The sequence below is a fragment of the Triticum dicoccoides genome, chromosome 7A, assembly GCF_002162155.2.
Source record: "Triticum dicoccoides isolate Atlit2015 ecotype Zavitan chromosome 7A, WEW_v2.0, whole genome shotgun sequence".
NCBI classification, from domain to species: domain Eukaryota; kingdom Viridiplantae; phylum Streptophyta; class Magnoliopsida; order Poales; family Poaceae; genus Triticum; species Triticum dicoccoides.
In genome coordinates this window covers 80866699-80872661 of record NC_041392.1, presented here as the reverse complement: position 1 = coordinate 80872661, position 5963 = coordinate 80866699, and positions in this window count along the sequence as shown.

Genomic DNA, 5963 nt, shown 5'->3' with positions numbered 1-5963 from the left:
GGGGCGCGCGGCAGCCCCTAGGCCTCCTCTCCTCTTCCTCCACTAGGCCCATTAAGGCTCATTAGGTTACCGGGGGGTTCCGGTAACCTCCCGGTACTCTGGTAAAATGCTGATTTCACCCGGAACACTTCCGATGTCCAAATATAGGCTTCCAATATATCAATCTTCATGTCTCGGCCATTTCGAGACTCCTCGTCATGTCCGTGATCATATCTGGGACTCCGAACAAACTTCGGTACATCAAAATATGTAAACTCATAATGAAACTGTCATCTTAACGTTAAGCGTGCGGACCCTACGGGTTCGAGAACAATGTAGACATGACCGAGACACGTCTCCGGTCAATAACCAAAAGCGGAACCTGGATGCTCATATTGGCTCCTACATATTCTACGAAGATCTTTTATCGGCCAGACCGCATAACAACATACGTTGTTCCCTTTGTCATCGGTATGTTACTTGCCCGAGATTCGATCGTCGGTATCTTAATACCTAGTTCAATCTCGTTACCGGCAAGTCTCTTTACTCGTTCCGTAATACATCATCTCACAACTAACTCATTAGTTGCAATGCTTGCAAGGCTTATGTGATGTGCATTACCGAGAGGGCCCAGAGATACCTCTCCGACAACCGGAGTGACAAATCCTAATCTCGAAATACGCCAACCCAACATGTACCTTTGGAGACACCTGTAGAGCTCCTTTATAATCACCCAGTTACGTTGTGACGTTTGGTAGCACACAAAGTGTTCCTCCGGCAAACGGGAGTTGCATAATCTCATAGTCATAGGAACATGTATAAGTCATGAAGAAAGCAATAGCAACATACTAAACGATCGGGTGCTAAGCTAATGGAATGGGTCATGTCAATCTCATCATTCTCCTAATGATGTGATCCCATTAATCAAATGACAACACATGTCTATGGTTAGGAAACATAACCATCTTCGATTAACGAGCTAGTCAAGTAGAGGCATACTAGTGACGTTTAGTTTGTCCATGTATTCACACAAGTATTATGTTTCCGGTTAATACAATTCTAGCATGAATAATAAACATTTATCATGATATAAGGAAAGAAATAATAACTTTATTATTGCCTCTAGGGCATATTTCCTTCAGTCTCCCACTTGCACTAGAGTCAATAATCTAGATTACACAGTAACGATTGTAACACCCATGAAGCTTTGATGTTGATCATGTTTTGCTCGTGGAAGAGGCTTAGTCAACGGGTATGCTACATTCAGATCCGTATGTGTCTTGCAAATCTCTATGTCTCCTACCTGGACTAGATCCCGGATGGAATTGAAGCGTCTCTTGATGTGCTTGGTTCTCTTGTGAAATCTGGATTCCTTTGCCAAGGCAATTGCACCAGTATTGTCACAAAAGATTTTCATTGGACCCGATGCACTAGGTATGACACCTAGATCGGATATGAACTCCTTCATCCAGACTCCTTCGTTTGCTGCTTCCGAAGCAGCTATGTACTCCGCTTCACATGTAGATCCCGCCACAACGCTTTGTTTAGAACTGCACCAACTAACAGCTCCACCGTTTAATGTAAACACGTATCCGGTTTGCGATTTAGAATCGTCCGGATCAGTGTCAAAGCTTTCATCAACGTAACCATTTACGATGAGCTCTTTGTCACCTCCATATACGAGAAACATATCCTTAGTCCTTTTCAGGTATTTCAGGATGTTCTTGACCGCTGTCCAGTGATCCACTCCTGGATTACTTTGGTACCTCCCTGATAGACTTATAACAAGACATATATCAGTTGTGGTACACAGCATTGCATACATGATAGAGCCTATGGCTGAAGCATAGGGAACATCTTTCATTTTCTCTCTATCTTCTGCAGTGGTCGGGCATTGAGTCTTACTCAATTTCACACCTTGTAACACAGGCAAGAATCCTTTCTTTGCTTGATCCATTTTGAACTTCTTCAAAAATTTGTCAAGGTATGTGCTTTGTGAAAGTCCAATTAAGCATCTTGATCTATCTCTATAGATCTTAATGCCCAATATGTAAGCAGCTTCACCGAGGTCTTTCATTAAAAAACTCTTATTCAAGTATCCCTTTATGCTATCCAGAAATTCTATATCATTTCCGATTAGTAATATGTCGTCTACATATCATATCAGAAATGCTACAGAGCTCCCACTCACCTTTTTGTAAATACAGGCTTCTCCAAAAGTCTGTACAAAACCAAATGCTTTGATCACACTATCAAAGCGTTTATTCCAACTCCGAGAGGCTTGCACCAGTCCATAAATGGATCGCTGGAGCTTGCACACTTTGTTAGCTCCCTTTGGATCGACAAAACCTTCCGGCTGCATCATATACAACTCTTCTTCCAGAAATCCATTCAGGAATGCAGTTTTGACATCCATCTGCCAAATTTCATAATCATAAAATGCGTCAATTGCTAACATGATTCGGACAGACTTAAGCATCGCTACGGGTGAGAAGGTCTCATCGTAGTCAATCCCTTGAACTTGTCGAAAACCTTTTGCGACAAGTCGAGCTTTGTAGACAGTAACATTACCGTCAGCGCCAGTCTTCTTCTTGAAGATCCATTTATTCTCAGTTGCTTGCCGATCTTTGGGCAAGTCAACCAAAGTCCACACTTTGTTCTCATACATGGATCCCATCTCAGATTTCATGGCTTCAAGCCATTTTGCTTAATCTGGGCTCACCATCGCTTCTCCATAGTTCGTAGGTTCATCATGATCTAGCAGCATGACTTCCAGAACAGGATTACCGTACCACTCTGGTGCGGATCTTACTCTGGTTGATCTACGAGGTTCAGTAGTATCTTGTTCTGAAGTTTCATGATCATCATCATTAGCTTCCTCACTAATTGGTGTAGGTGTCACAGAAACCGGTTTCTGTGATGTACTACTTTCCAATAAGGGAGCAGGTACAGTTACCTCCTCAAGTTCTACTTTCCTCCCACTCACTTCTTTCGAGATAAACTCCTTCTCTAGAAAGTTTCCGAATTTAGCAACAAAAGTCTTGCCTTCGGATCTATGATAGAAGGTGTATCCAATAGTTTCCTTTGGATATCCTATGAAGACACATTTCTCTGATTTGGGTTCGAGCTTATCAGGTTGAAGCTTTTTCACATAAGCATCGCAGCCCCAAACTTTCAGAAACGACAACTTTGGTTTCTTGCCAAACCACAGTTCATAAGGCGTCGTCTCAACGGATTTTGATGGTTCCCTATTTAACGTGAATGCGGCCGTCTCTAAAGCATAACCCCAAAATGATAGCGGTAAATCAGTAAGAGACATCATAGATCGTACCATATCTAGTAAAGTACGATTATGATGTTCAGACACACCATTACGCTATGGTGTTCCGGGTGGCGTGAGTTGCGAAACTATTACGCATTGTTTCAAATGTACACCAAACTCGTAACTCAAATATTCTCCTCCACGATCAGATCGTAGGAATTTTATTTTCTTGTTACGATGATTTTCAACTTCACTCTGAAATTCTTTGAACTTTTCAAATGTTTCAGACTTATGTTTCATTAAGTAGATATACCCATATCTGCTTAAGTCATCTGTGAAGGTGAGAAAATAACGATATCCGCCACGAGCCTCAACATTCATCGGACCACATACATCTGTATGTATGATTTCTAACAAATCTGTTGCTCTCTCCATAGTACCAGAGAACGGTGTTTTGGTCATCTTGCCCATAAGACACGGTTCGCAAGTACCAAGTGATCCATAATCAAGTGGCTCCAAAAGTCCATTAGTATGGAGTTTCTTCATGCGCTTTACACCAATATGACCTAAACGGCAGTGCCACAAATAAGTTGCACTATCATTATCAACTCTGCATCTTTTGGCTTCAACGTTATGAATATGTGTGTCACTACTATCGAGATTTAATAAGAATAGACCACTCTTCAAGGGTGCATGACCATAAAAGATATTACTCATATAAATAGAACAACCATTATTCTCTGATTTAAAAGAATAACTGTCTCGCATCAAACAAGATCCAGATATAATGTTCATGCTCAACGCTGGCACCGAATAACAATTATTTAGGTCTAATACTAATCCCGAAGGTAGATGTAGAGGTATCGTGCCGACTGCGATCACATCGACTTTGGAACCATTTCCCACGCGCATCGTCACCTCGTCCTTAGCCAATCTTTGCTTAATCCGTAGTCCCTGTTTCGAGTTGCAAATATTAGCAACAGAACTAGTATCAAATACCCAGGTGCTATTGCGAGCATTAGTAAGGTACACATCAATAACATGTATATCATATATACCTTTGTTCACCTTGCCATCCTTCTTATCCGCCAAATACTTGTGGCAGTTCCGCTTCCAGTGACCAGTCTGCTTGAAGTAGAAGCACTCAGTTTCAGGCTTAGGTCCAGATTTGGGTTTCTTCTCCTGAGCAGCAACTTGCTTGCTGTTCTTTTTGAAGTTCCCCTTCTTCTTCCCTTTGCCCTTTTTCTTGAAACTAGTGGTCTGGTTGACCATCAACACTTGATGCTCCTTCTTGATTTCTACCTCCGCAGCTTTCAGAATTGCGAAGAGCTCAGGAATTGTCTTATTCATCCCTTGCATATTGTAGTTCATCACGAAGATCTTGTAGCTAGGTGGAAGTGATTGGAGAATTCTGTCAATGACGCAATCATCTGGAAGATTAACTCCCATTTGAATCAAGTGATTATTATACCCAGACATTTTTGAGTATATGCTCACTGACAGAACTGTTCTCCTCCATCTTGCAGCTATAGAACTTATTGGAGACTTCATATCTCTCAATCCGGGCATTTGCTTGAAATATTAACTTCAACTCCTGGAACATCTCATATGCTCCATGACGTTCAAAACGTCGTTGAAGTCCCGATTCTAAGCCGTAAAGCATGGCACACTGAACTATCGAGTAGTCATCAGCTTTGCTCTGCCAGACGTTCATAACATCTGGTGTTGCTCCAGCAGCAGGCCTGGCACCCAGCGGTGCTTCCAGGACGTAATTCTTTTGTGCATCAATGAGGATAATCCTCAAGTTACGGACCCAGTCTGTGTAATTGCTACCATCATCTTTCAACTTTGCTTTCTCAAAGAACGCATTAAAATTCAACGGAACAACAACACGGGCCATCTATCTACAATCAAACATAAACAAGCAAGATACTATCAGGTACTAAGTTCATGATAAATTTAAGTTCAATTAATCATATTACTAAAGAACTCCCACTTAGATAGACATCCCTCTAATCCTCTAAGTGATCACGTGATCCAAATCAACTAAACCATGTCCGATCATCACGTGAGATGGAGTAGTTTCATTGGTGAACATCACCATGTTGATCATATCTACTATATGATTCACGCTCGACCTTTCGGTCTCCGTGTTTCGAGGCCATATCTGTATATGCTTGGCTCGTCAAGTATAACCTGAGTATTCCATGTGTGCAACTGTTTTGCACCCGTTGTATTTGAACGTAGAGCCTATCACACCCGATCATCACGTGGTGTCTCAGCACGAAGAACTTTCGCAACGGTGCATACTTAGGGAGAACACTTCTTGATAATTAGTGAGAGATCATCTTAAAATGCTACCGTCAATCAAAGCAAGATAAGATGCATAAAAGATAAACATCACATGCAATCAATATAAGTGATATGATATGGCCATCATCATCTTGTTCTTGTGATCTCCATCTTCGAAGCACCATCATGATCACCATCGTCACCGGCGCGACACCTTGATCACCATCATAGCATCGTTGTCGTCTCGCCAATCTTATGCTTCCACGACTATCGCTACCGCTTAGTGATAAAGTAAAGCATTACAGTGCAATTGCATTGCATACAATAAAGCGACAACCATATGGCTCCTGCCAGTTGCCGATAACTCGGTTACAAAACATGATCATCTCATACAATAAAATTTAGCATCATGTCTTGACCATATCACATC